This window comes from Oncorhynchus gorbuscha, unplaced genomic scaffold (assembly GCF_021184085.1).
Source record: "Oncorhynchus gorbuscha isolate QuinsamMale2020 ecotype Even-year unplaced genomic scaffold, OgorEven_v1.0 Un_scaffold_2050, whole genome shotgun sequence".
Classification (NCBI taxonomy): domain Eukaryota; kingdom Metazoa; phylum Chordata; class Actinopteri; order Salmoniformes; family Salmonidae; genus Oncorhynchus; species Oncorhynchus gorbuscha.
In genome coordinates, this window is record NW_025746655.1 from 74,400 (window position 1) to 88,344 (window position 13,945).

Below are 13,945 nucleotides of genomic sequence, written 5' to 3' on the forward strand. Positions count from 1 at the left end.
CATTATGCCTGTTGGATTCAAAAACTACATCTTTTTTTCTCAGAGATGTTGGGGAATGTCCAGATGAAATCCATCTATAATGTGTTTGAAGTGAGAACAGCCAGAAGCACAGAAAGGTATACAGTATCATTCCCAGCTTGATTTCAGTCAATTAAATAAAGTATTGAGCCAGCCAGGAGTCAAACCTAGAAACTTCTAATCCGTAGTCAGACACATTATCCATTGCGCCACTGGCCCCACATCTAAGCTTAAGTCAGGTCACAGCTAGACCAGTGTACACAGTCTGTCGACAAGGTTCCTTGGTTTTCTGTTTCAAATGCATATCTTAATTTGATCCTCCTGTTGTTGCATGAATTTTACTGCAGAGCAAGAAATGCAGCCATGAAGTGTATTCAACGTTTAAAAAGCCTTATATAATTTGAATCTGCATAACAAGTCACATTTCCTGTTGCTGAGGGAATATTGTTGTGTTGTGAGAAACTGCTGCATCTGTTGTTACACAAGTGGGTAACATAACAAAAATATATTCTTTCCCATACCGGGAGTTGAACCCAGGCCACCTGGGTGAAAACCAGGAATCCTAACCGCTAGACCATATGGGAAGACACATACTTAAAATACACATCACAGACAAATCTTTAAATGTTGACATTATGCCTGTTGGATTCAAAAACTACATCTTTTTTTCTCAGAGATGTTGGGGAATGTCCAGATGAAATCCATCTATAATGTGTTTGAAGTGAGAACAGCCAGAAGCACAGAAAGGTATACAGTATCATTCCCAGCTTGATTTCAGTCAATTAAATAAAGTATTGAGCCAGCCAGGAGTCAAACCTAGAAACTTCTAATCCGTAGTCAGACACATTATCCATTGCGCCACTGGCCCCACATCTAAGCTGAAGTCAGGTCACAGCTAGACCAGTGTACACAGTCATGGCGTCTGTCAACAACAAGGTTCCTTGGTTTTCTGTTTCAGATGCATATCTTAATTTGATCCTCCTGTTGTTGCATGAATTTTACTGCAGAGCAAGAAATGCAGCCATGAAGTGTATTCAACGTTTAAAAAGCTTTGTATAATTTGAATCTACAGGAGTCAAACCTTGAATCTTCTGATCCGTAGTCAGACACATTATCCATTGCGCCACTGGCCCCACATCTAAGCTGAAGTCAGGTCACAGCTAGACCAGTGTACACAGTCTGTCGACAACAAGGTTCCTTGGTTTTCTGTTTCAGATGCATATCTTAATTTGATCCTCCTGTTGTTGCATGAATTTTACTGCAGAGCAAGAAATGCAGCCATGAAGTGTATTCAACGTTTAAAAAGACTTATATAATTTGAATCTACATAACAAGTCACATTTCCTGTTGCTGAGGGAATATTGTTGTGTTTTGAGAAACTGCTGCATCTGTTGTTACACAAGTGGGTAACATAACAAAAATATATTCTTTCCCATACCGGGAGTTGAACCCGGGCCACCTGGGTGAAAACCAGGAATCCTAACCGCTAGACCATATGGGAAGACACATACTTAAAATACACATCACAGACACATCTTTAAATGTTGACATTATGCCTGTTGGATTCAAAAACTTCATCTTTTTTTCTCAGAGATGTTGGGGAATGTCCAGATGAAATCCATCTATAATGTGTTTGAAGTGAGAACAGCCAGAAGCACAGAAAGGTATACAGTATCATTCCCAGCTTGATTGCAGTCAATTAAATAAAGTATTGAACCAGCCAGGAGTCAAACTTAGAATCTTCTGATCAGTAGTCAGACACGTTATCCATTTCACCACTGGCCACACGTCTAAGCTGAAGTCAGGTCACAGCTAGAACAGTGTACACAGTCATGGCGTCTGTCAACAAAAAGGTTCCTTGGTTTTCTGTTTCAGATGCATATCTTAATTTGATCCTCCTGTTGTTGCATGAATTTTACTGCAGAGCAAGAAATGCAGCCATGAAGTGTATTCAACGTTTAAAAAGCTTTGTATAATTTGAATCTACATAACAAGTCACATTTCCTGTTGCTGAGGGAATATTGTTGTGTTGTGAGAAACTGCTGCATCTGTTGTTACACAAGTGGGTAACATAACAAAAATATATTCTTTCCCATACCGGGAGTTGAACCCAGGCCACCTGGGTGAAAACCAGGAATCCTAACCGCTAGACCATATGGGAAGACACATACTTAAAATACACATCACAGACAAATCTTTAAATGTTGACATCATGCCTGTTGGATTTAAAAGCTACATCTTTTTTAATACAGTATCATTCCCTGCTTGATTTCAGTCAATTAAACAAAGTATTGAGCCAGCCAGGAGTCGAACCTAGAATCTTCTGATCCGTAGTCAGACACGTTATCCATTCAAATCAAATCAAATCAAATTTTATTTGTCACATACACATGGTTAGCAGATGTTAATGCGAGTGTAGCGAAATGCTTGTGCTTCTAGTTCCGACAATGCAGTGATAACCAACAAGTAATCTAACTAACAATTCCAAAACTATTGTCTTATACACAGTGTAAGGGGATAAGGAACATGTACATAAGGATATATGAATGAGTGATGGTACAGAGCAGCATACAGTAGATGGTATCGAGTACAGTATATACATATGAGATGAGTGTGTAGACAAAGTAAACAAAGTGGCATAGTTAAAGTGGCTAGTGATACATGTGTTACATAAGGATGCAGTCGATGATGTAGAGTACAGTATATACATATGCATATGAGATGAATAATGTAGGGTAAGTAACATTATATAAGGTAGCATTGTTTAAAGTGGCTAGTGATATATTTACATCATTTCCCATCAATTCCCATTATTAAAATGGCTGGAGTTGGGTCAGCGTCAATGACAGTGTGTTGGCAGCAGCCACTCAATGTTAGTGGTGGCTGTTTAACAGTCTGATGGCCTTGAGATAGAAGCTGTTTTTCAGTCTCTCGGTCCCAGCTTTGATGCACCTGTACTGACCTCGCCTTCTGGATGATAGCGGGGTGAACAGGCAGTGGTTCGGGTGGTTGATGTCCTTGATGATCTTTATGGCCTTCCTGTAACAACGGGTGGTGTAGGTGTCCTGGAGGGCAGGTAGTTTGCCCCGGTGATGCGTTGTGCAGTCCTCACTACCCTCTGGAGAGCCTTACGGTTGAGGGCGGAGAAGTTGCCGTACCAGGCGGTGATACAGCCCGCCAGGATGCTCTCGATTGTGCATCTGTAGAAGTTTGTGAGTGCTTTTGGTGACAAGCCGAATTTCTTCAGCCTCCTGAGGTTGAATAGGCGCTGCACTTCTTCACGACGCTGTCAGTGTGAGTGGACCAATTCAGTTTGTCTGTGATGTGTATGCCGAGGAACTTAAAACTAGCTACCCTCTCCACTACTGTTCCATCGATGTGGATAGGGGGTGTTCCCTCTGCTGTTTCCTGAAGTCCACAATCATCTCCTTAGTTTTGTTGACGTTGAGTGTGAGGTTATTTTCCTGACACCACACTCCGAGGGCCCTCACCTCCTCCCTGTAGGCCGTCTCGTCGTTGTTGGTAATCAAGCCTACCACTGTTGTGTCGTCCGCAAACTTGATGATTGAGTTGGAGGCGTGCATGGCCACGCAGTCGTGGGTGAACAGGGAGTACAGGAGAGGGCTCAGAACGCACCCTTGTGGGGCCCCGTGTTGAGGATCAGCGGGGGAGGAGATGTTGTTGCCTACCCTCACTGGCACCACGTCTAAGCTGAAGTCAGGTCACAGCTAGACAAATGTACACAGTCATAGCGTCTGTCAACAACAAGGTTCCTTGGTTTTCTGTTTCAGATGCATATCTTAATTTGATCCTCCTGTTGTTGCATGAATTTTACTGCAGAGCAAGAAATGCAACCATGAAGTGTATTTAACGTTTAAAAAGCCTTGTATAATTTGAATCTACATAACATGTCACATTTCCTGAGCGAATATTTTTGTGTTGTGAGAAACTGCTGCATCTGTTGTTACACAAGTGCGTACCTAACGACAAGATATTCTTTCCCATACCGGGAGTTGAACCCAGGCAACCTGGGTGAAAACCAGGAATCCTAACTGCTAGACCATATGGGAAGACACATACTTAAAATACACATCACAGACAAATCTTTAAATGTTGACATTATGCCTGTTGGATTCAAAAGCTACATTTTTTTTCTCACAGGTGATGGGGAATGTCCAGATGAAATCCGTCTAAAATGAGTTTGAAGTGAGAACAGCCACAAGCACTGAAAGCTATACAGTATCATTCCCAGCTTGATTTCAGTCAATTAAATAAACTATTGAGGCAGCCAGGCTGTTGAACCTTGAATGTTCTGCTCTGTAATTAGACACATTATCCATTGCGCCACTGGCACCACGTCTAAGTTGAAGTCAGGTCACAGCTAGACCAGTTTATACAGTCATAGCGTCTGTCAAAAACAAGGTTCCTTGGTTTTCTGTTTCAGATGCATATCTTAATTTGATCCTCCTGTTGTTGCATGAATTTTACTGCAGAGCAAGAAATGCAGCCATGAAGTTTATTCAACGTTTAAAAAGCTTTGTATAATTTGAATCTGCATAACAAGTCACATTTCCTGTTGCTGAGGGAATATTGTTGTGTTGTGAGAAACTGCTGCATCTGTTGTTACACAAGTGGGTAACATAACAAAAATATATTCTTTCCCATACCGGGAGTTGAACCCAGGCCACCTGTGTGAAAACCAGGAATCCTAACCGCTAGACCATATGGGAAGACACATACTTAAAATACACATCACAGACAAATCTTTAAATGATGACATTATGCCTGTTGGATTCAAAAGCTACATTTTTTTTCTCAGAGGTGATGGGGAATGTCCAGATGAAATCCGTCTAAAATGAGTTTGAAGTGAGAACAGCCACAAGCACTGAAAGCTATACAGTATCATTCCCAGCTTGATTTCAGTCAATTAAATAAACTATTGAGGCAGCCAGGCTGTCGAACCTTGAATGTTCTGCTCTGAATTAGACACATTATCCATTGCGCCACTGGCACCACGTCTAAGTTGAAGTCAGGTCACAGCTAGACGAGTTTACACAGTCATAGCGTCTGTCAAAAACAAGGTTCCTTGGTTTTCTGTTTCAGATGCATATCTTAATTTGATCCTCCTGTTGTTGCATGAATTTTACTGCAGAGCAAGAAATGCAGCCATGAAGTGTATTCAACGTTTAAAAAGCCATGTATAATTTGAATCTACATAACAAGTCACATTTCCTGTTGCTGAGGGAATATTGTTGTGTTGTGAGAAACTGCTGCATCTGTTGTTACACAAGTACGTACCTAACGACAATATATTCTTTCCCATACCGGGAATTGAAACCTGGCCACCTGGGTGAAAACCAGGAATCCTTACCGCTAGACCATATGGGAAGAAACATACTTAAAATACACATCACAGTCAAATCTTTAAATGTTGACATTATGCCTGTATACAGTATCATTCCCAGCTTGATTTCAGTCAATTAAACAAAGTATTGAGCCAGCCAGGAGTCGAACCTAGAATCTTCGGGTCCGTAGTCAGACATGTTATCCATTGCGACACTGGCCCAACGACTAAGCTGAAGTCAGGTCACAGCTAGACCAGTGTACACAGTCATAGCGTCTGTCAAAAACAAGGTTCCTTGGTTTTCATTTTCAGATGCATATCTTAATTTGATCCTCCTGTTGTTGCATGAATTTTACTGCAGAGCAAGAAATGCAGCCATGAAGTGTATTCAACGTTTAAAAACCCTTGTATAATTTGAATCTGCATAACATGTCACATTTCCTGTTGCTGAGGGAATATTGTTGTGTTGTGAGAAACTGCTGCATCTGTTGTTACACAAGTGGATACCCTACGAAAATATATTCTTTCCCATAACGGGAGTTGAACCCGGGCGAAAACCAGGAATCCTAACCGCTAGACCATATGGGAAGACACATACTGAAAAATACACATCACAGACAAATCTTTAAATGTTGACATTATGCCTGTTGGATTGAAAAGCGACATCTTTTTTTCTCAGAGATGTTGGGGAATGTCCAGATGATTTCGGTCAATTCAATAAATTGATTTTGGTCAATTCAATAAAGTATTGAGCCAGCCAGGAGTTGAACCTAGAATCTTCTGATCCGTAGTCAGACACTTTATCCATTGCGCCAATGGCCACACATTTAAGCCGAAGTCAGGTCACAGCTAGACCAGTGTAGCGTCTGTCAATAACAAGGTTCCTTGGTTTTCTGTTTCAGATGCATATCTTAATTTGATCCTCCTGTTGTTGCATGAATTTTACTGCAGAGCAAGAAATGCAGCCATGAAGTTTATTCAACGTTTAAAAAGCTTTGTGTAATTTGAATATACATAACATGTCACATTTCTTGTTGCTGAGGGAATATTGTTGTGTTGTGTGAAACTGCTGCATATGTTGTTACACAAGTGGGTACCTAACGAAAATATATTCTTTCCCATACCGGGAGTTGAACACGTGCCACCTGGGTGAAAACCAGGAATCCTAACCTCTAGACCATATGGGAAGACATATACTTAAAATACACATCACAGACAAATCTTTAAATGTTGACATCATGCCTGTTGGATTTAAAAGCTACATCTTTTTTTCTCAGAGATGTTGGGGAATGTCCAGATGAAATCCGTCTAAAATGTGTTTGAAGTGAGAACAGCCAAAAGCACTGAAAGGTATACAGTATAATTCCCAGCTTGATTTCAGTCAATTAAACAAAGTATTGAGCCAGCCAGGAGTCGAACATTGATTGTTCTGCTCTGTAGTCAGACACATTATCCATTGCGCCACTGGCACCACGTCTAAGTTGAAGTCAGGTCACAGCTAGACCAGTTTACACAGTCATAGCGTCTGTCAAAAACAAGGTTCCTTGGTTTTCTGTTTCAGATGCATATCTTAATTTGATCCTCCTGTTGTTGCATTAATTTTACTGCAGAGCAAGAAATGCAGCCATGAAGTGTATTCAACGTTTAAAAACCCTTGTATAATTTGAATCTACATAACATGTCACATTTCCTGTTGCTGAGGGAATATTGTTGTGTTGTGAGAAACTGCTGCATCTGTTGTTACACAAGTGGATACCCTACGAAAATATATTCTTTCCCATAACGGGAGTTGAACCCGGGCGAAAACCAGGAATCCTAACCGCTAGACCATATGGGAAGACACATACTGAAAAATACACATCACAGACAAATCTTTAAATGTTGACATTATGCCTGTTGGATTGAAAAGCGACATCTTTTTTTCTCAGAGATGTTGGGGAATGTCCAGATGATTTCGGTCAATTAAATAAATTGATTTTGGTCAATTCAATAAAGTATTGAGCCAGCCAGGAGTTGAACCTAGAATCTTCTGATCCGTAGTCAGACACTTTATCCATTGCTCCAATGGCCACACATTTAAGCTGAAGTCAGGTCACAGCTAGACCAGTGTAGCGTCTGTCAATAACAAGGTTCCTTGGTTTTCTGTTTCAGATGCATATCTTAATTTGATCCTCCTGTTGTTGCATGAATTTTACTGCAGAGCAAGAAATGCAGCCATGAAGTTTATTCAACGTTTAAAAAGCTTTGTGTAATTTGAATATACATAACATGTCACATTTCTTGTTGCTGAGGGAATATTGTTGTGTTGTGTGAAACTGCTGCATATGTTGTTACACAAGTGGGTACCTAACGAAAATATATTCTTTCCCATACCGGGAGTTGAACACGTGCCACCTGGGTGAAAACCAGGAATCCTAACCGCTAGACCATATGGGAAGACATATACTTAAAATACACATCACAGACAAATCTTTAAATGTTGACATCATGCCTGTTGGATTTAAAAGCTACATCTTTTTTTCTCAGAGATGTTGGGGAATGTCCAGATGAAATCCGTCTAAAATGTGTTTGAAGTGAGAACAGCCAAAAGCACTGAAAGGTATACAGTATCATTCCCAGCTTGATTTCAGTCAATTAAACAAAGTATTGAGCCAGCCAGGAGTCGAACATTGATTGTTCTGCTCTGTAGTCAGACACATTATCCATTGCGCCACTGGCACCACGTCTAAGTTGAAGTCAGGTCACAGCTAGACCAGTTTACACAGTCATAGCGTCTGTCAAAAACAAGGTTCCTTGGTTTTCTGTTTCAGATGCATATCTTAATTTGATCCTCCTGTTGTTGCATTAATTTTACTGCAGAGCAAGAAATGCAGCCATGAAGTTTATTCAACGTTTAAAAAGCTTTGTATAATTTGAATCTACATAACATGTTACATTTCCGGTTGCTGGGGGAATATTGTTGTGTTGTGTGAAACTGCTGCATATGTTGTTACACAAGTGGGTACCTAACGATGAGTTATTCTTTCCCATACCGGGAGTTGAACCCGGGCCACCTGGGTGAAAACCAGGAATCCTAACCGCTAGACCATATGGGAAGACACATACTTAAAATACACATCACAGACAAATCTTTAAATGTTGACATTATGCCTGTTGGATTCAAAAACTACATCTTTTTTCTCAGAGATGTTGGGGAATGTCCAGATGAAATCCATCTAAAATGTGTTTAAAGTGAGAACAGCCAGAAGCACTGAAAGATATACAGTATCATTCCGAGCTTGATTTCAGTCAATTAAACAAAGTATTGAGCCAGCCAGGAGTCGAACCTAGAATCTTCTGATCCGTAGTCAGACACATTATCCATTGCGCCACTGGCCCCACATCTAAGCTAAAGTCAGGTCACAGCTAGACCAGTGTACACAGTCATAGCATCTGTCAAAAACAAGGTTCCTTGGTTTTCTGTTTCAGATGCATATGTTAATTTGATCCTCCTGTTGTTGCATGAATTTTACTGCAGAGCAAGAAATGCAGCCATGAAGTGTATTCAACGTTTAAAAAAAGTTATACAATATGAATCTACATAACATGTCACATTTCCTGTTGCTGAGTGAATATTGTTGTGTTGTGTGAAAGTACTGCATCTGTTGTTACACAAGTGCGTACCTAATGACAAGTTATTCTTTCCCATACCGGGAGTTGAACACGGGCCACCTGGGTGAAAACCAGGAATCCTAACCGCTAGACCATATGGGAAGACAAATACTTAAAATACACATCACAGACAAATCTTTAAATGTTGACATTATGCCTGTTGGATTCAAAAACTACATCTTTTTTTTCTCAGAGATGTTGGGGAATGTCCAGATGAAATCCGTCTAAAATGTGTTTAAAGTGAGAACAGCCAGAAGCACTGAAAGGTATACAGTATCATTCCCAGCTTGATTTCAGTCAATTAAATAAAGTATTGAGCCAGCCAGGAGTCGAACCTAGAATCTTCTGATCTGTAGTCAGACACGTTATCCATTTCGCCACTGGCACCACGTCTAAGCTGAAGTCAGGTCATAGCTAGACCAGTGTACACAGTCATGGCGTCTGTCAACAACAAGGTTCCTTGGTTTTCTGTTTCAGATGCATATCTTAATTTGATCCTCCTGTTGTTGCATGAATTTTACTGCAGAGCAAGAAATGCAGCCATGAAGTGTATTCAACGTTTAAAAAGCCTTATATAATTTGAATCTACATAACAAGTCACATTTCCTGTTGCTGAGGCAATATTGTTGTGTTGTGTGAAACTGCTGCATCTGTTGTTACACAAATGAGTACCTAACGATAAGATGATCTTTCCCATACCGGGAGTTGAACCCGGGCCACCTGGGTGAAAACCAGGAATCCTAACCGCTAGACCATATGGGAAGACACTTAAAATACACATCACAGACAAATCTTTAAATGTTGACATCATGCCTGTTGGATTTAAAAGCGACATCTTTTTTCCTCAGAGATGTTGGGGAATGTCCAGATGAAATCCGTCTAAAATGTGTTTGAAGTGAGAACAGCCAAAAGCACTGAAAGGTATACAGTATCATTCCCAGCTTGATTTCAGTCAATTAAATAAAGTATTGAGCAAGCCAGGAGTTGAACCTAGAATCTTCTGATCCGTAGTCAGAAACATTATCCATTGCGCCACTGGCCCCACGTCTAAACTGAAGTCAGGTCACAGCTAGACCAGTGTACACAGTCATGGCGTCTGTCAACAACAAGGTTCCTTGGTTTTCTGTTTCAGATGCATATCTTAATTTGATCCTACTGTTGTTGCATGAATTTTACTGCAGAGCAAGAAATGCAGCCATGAAGTGTATTCAACGTTTAAAAAAACGTATATAATTTGAATCTACATAACATGTCACATTTCCTGTTGATGAGGGAATATTGTTGTGTTGTGTGAAACTGCTGCATCTGTTGTTACACAAGTGGTTACCTAACAAAAATATATTCTTTCCCATATCAGGAGTTGAACCCGGGCCACCTGGGTGAAAACACGGAATCCTATCCGCTAGACCATACGGGAAGACACATACTTAAAATACACATCACAGACAAATCTTTAAATGTTGACATTATGCCTGTTTGATTTAAAAGCTACATCTTTTTAATACAGTATCATTCCCTGCTTGATTTCAGTCAATTACACAAAGTTTTGAGCCAGCCAGGAGTCGAACCTAGAATCTTCTGATCCGTAGTCAGACACGTTATCCATTGCGCCACTGGCCCCACGTCTAAGCTGAAGTCAGGTCACAGCTAGACTAGTGTACACAGTCATGGCGTCTGTCAACAACAAGGTTCCTTGGTTTTCTGTTTCAGATGCATATCTTAATTTGATCCTCCTGTTGTTGCATGAATTTTACTGCAGAGCAAGAAATGCAGCCATGAAGTGTATTCAACGTTTAAAAAGCCATGTATAATTTGAATCTACATAACAAGTCACATTTCCTGTTGCTGAGGGAATATTGTTGTGTTGTGAGAAACTGCTGCATCTGTTGTTACACAAGTACGTACCTAACGACAATATATTCTTTCCCATACCGGGAATTGAAACCTGGCCACCTGGGTGAAAACCAGGAATCCTTACCGCTAGACCATATGGGAAGAAACATACTTAAAATACACATCACAGTCAAATCTTTAAATGTTGACATTATGCCTGTTTGATTTAAAAGCTACATCTTTTTTTAATACAGTATCATTCCCTGCTTGATTTCAGTCAATTAAACAAAGTATTGAGCCAGCCAGGAGTCAAACCTAGAATCTTCTGATCCGTAGTCAGACACGTTATCCATTCAAATCAAATCAAATCAAATTTTATTTGTCACATACACATGGTTAGCAGATGTTAATGCGAGTGTAGCAAAATGCTTGTGCTTCTAGTTCCGACAATGCAGTGATAACCAACAAGTAATCTAACTAACAATTCCAAAACTACTGTCTTATACACAGTGTAAGGGGATAAGGAACATGTACATAAGGATATATGAATGAGTGATGGTTTTCTGTTTCAGATGCATATCTTAATTTGATCCTCCTGTTGTTGCTTGAATTTTACTGCAGAGCAAGAAATGCAGCCATGAAGTGTATTCAACGTTTAAAAAGACTTATATAATTTGAATCTACATAACAAGTCACATTTCCTGTTGCTGAGGGAATATTGTTGTGTTGTGAGAAACTGCTGCATCTGTTGTTACACAAGTGGGTAACATAACAAAAATATATTCTTTCCCATACCGGGAGTTGAACCCAGGCCACCTGGGTGAAAACCAGGAATCCTAACCGCTAGACCATATGGGAAGACACATAATTAAAATACACATCACAGACAAATCTTTAAATGTTGACATTATGCCTGTTGGATTCAAAAACTACATATTTTTTTCTCAGAGATGTTGGGGAATGTCCAGATGAAATCCATCTATAATGTGTTTGAAGTGAGAACAGCCAGAAGCACAGAAAGGTATACAGTATCATTCCCAGCTTGATTTCATTCAATTAAATAAAGTATTGAGTCAGCCAGGAGTAGATCCTAGAATCTTCTGATCCCTAGTCAGACACATTATCCATTGCGCCACTGGCCCCACGTCTAAGCTTAAGTCAGGTCACAGCTAGACCAGTGTACACAGTCTGTCGACAACAAGGTTCCTTGGTTTTCTGTTTCAGATGCATATCTTAATTTGATCCTCCTGTTGTTGCATGAATTTTACTGCAGAGCAAGAAATGCAGCCATGAAGTGTATTCAACGTTTAAAAAGCCTTATATAATTTGAATCTGCATAACAAGTCACATTTCCTGTTGCTGAGGGAATATTGTTGTGTTGTGAGAAACTGCTGCATCTGTTGTTACACAAGTGGGTAACATAACAAAAATATATTCTTTCCCATACCGGGAGTTGAACCCAGGCCACCTGGGTGAAAACCAGAAATCCTAACCGCTAGACCATATGGGAAGACACATACTTAAAATACACATCACAGACAAATCTTTAAATGTTGACATTATGCCTGTTGGATTCAAAAACTACATCTTTTTTTCTCAGAGATGTTGGGGAATGTCCAGATGAAATCCATCTATAATGTGTTTGAAGTGAGAACAGCCAGAAACACAGAAAGGTATACAGTATCATTCCCAGCTTGATTTCAGTCAATTAAATAAAGTATTGAGCCAGCCAGGAGTCAAACCTAGAAACTTCTAATCCGTAGTCAGACACATTATCCATTGCGCCACTGGCCCCACGTCTAAGCTGAAGTCAGGTCACAGCTAGACCAGTGTACACAGTCATGGCGCCTGTCAACAACAAGGTTCCTTGGTTTTCTGTTTCAGATGCATATCTTAATTTGATCCTCCTGTTGTTGCATGAATTTTACTGCAGAGCAAGAAATGCAGCCATGAAGTGTATTCAACGTTTAAAAAAACGTATATAATTTGAATCTACATAACATGTCACATTTCCTGTTGATGAGGGAATATTGTTGTGTTGTGTGAAACTGCTGCATCTGTTGTTACACAAGTGGGTACCTAACGAAAAGATATTCTTTCCCATACCGGGAGTCGAACCCAGGCCACCTGTGTGAAAACCAGGAATCCTAACCGCTAGACCATATGGGAAGACAAAAACTTAAAATACACATCACAGACAAATCTTTAAATGTTGACATTATGCCTGTTGGAATTAAATGCTACATCTTTTTTCTCAGAGATGTTGGGGAATGTCCAGATGAAATCCGTCTAAAATGTGTTTTGAAGTGAGAACAGCCAGAAGCACTGAAAGGTATACAGTATCATTCCCTGCTTGATTTCAGTCAATTAAACAAAGTATTGAGCCAGCCAGGAGTCGAACCTAGAATCTTCTGATCCATAGTCAGACACGTTATCCATTGCGCCACTGGCACCACGTCTAAGCTGAAGTCAGGTCACAGCTAGACCAGTGTACACAGTCATAGCATCTGTCAACAACAAGGTTCCTTGGTTTTCTGTTTCAGATGCATATCTTAATTTGATCCTCCTGTTGTTGCATGAATTTTACTGCAGAGCAAGAAATGCAGCCATGAAGTGTATTCAACGTTTAAAAAGCCTTGTATAATTTGAATCTACATAACAAGTCACATTTCCTGTTGCTGAGGGAATATTGTTGTGTTGTGAGAAACTGCTGCATCTGTTGTTACACAAGTGGGTACCTAATGACAAGATATTCTTTCCCATACCGGGAGTTGAACCCGGGCCACCTGGTTGAAAAGAAGGAATCCTAACCGCTAGACCATATGGGAAGACACATACTTAAAATACACATCACAGACAAATCTTTAAATGTTGACATTATGCCTGTTTGATTTAAAAGCTACATCTTTTTTAATACAGTATCATTCCCTGCTTGATTTCAGTCACTTAAACAAAGTATTGAGCCAGCCAGAGTCGAACCTAGAATCTTCTGATCCGTAGTCAGACACGTTATCCATTCAAATCAAATCAAATCAAATTTTATTTGTCACATACACATGGTTAGCAGATGTTAATGCGAGTGTAGCGAAATGCTTGTGC

At 40.0% G+C, this 13,945-nt stretch overlaps 5 non-coding genes across 5 annotated transcripts; all 5 read right to left on the reverse strand.

The window, feature by feature from the left end:
* Window positions 1–1,447: 1,447 nt before the first annotated feature.
* On the reverse strand, window positions 1,448–1,519 carry trnae-uuc. The gene has a single exon. It is a non-coding gene; the product is annotated as a tRNA-Glu (tRNA).
* Window positions 1,520–8,385: 6,866 nt separating this feature from the next.
* On the reverse strand, window positions 8,386–8,457 carry trnae-uuc. The gene has a single exon. It is a non-coding gene; the product is annotated as a tRNA-Glu (tRNA).
* Window positions 8,458–9,703: 1,246 nt separating this feature from the next.
* trnae-uuc lies at window positions 9,704–9,775 on the reverse strand. Its single transcript has one exon. It is a non-coding gene; the product is annotated as a tRNA-Glu (tRNA).
* Window positions 9,776–10,560: 785 nt separating this feature from the next.
* On the reverse strand, window positions 10,561–10,633 carry trnar-acg. Its single transcript has one exon. It is a non-coding gene; the product is annotated as a tRNA-Arg (tRNA).
* Window positions 10,634–13,226: 2,593 nt separating this feature from the next.
* Window positions 13,227–13,299, reverse strand: trnah-aug. Its single transcript has one exon. It is a non-coding gene; the product is annotated as a tRNA-His (tRNA).
* Window positions 13,300–13,945: the final 646 nt, after the last annotated feature.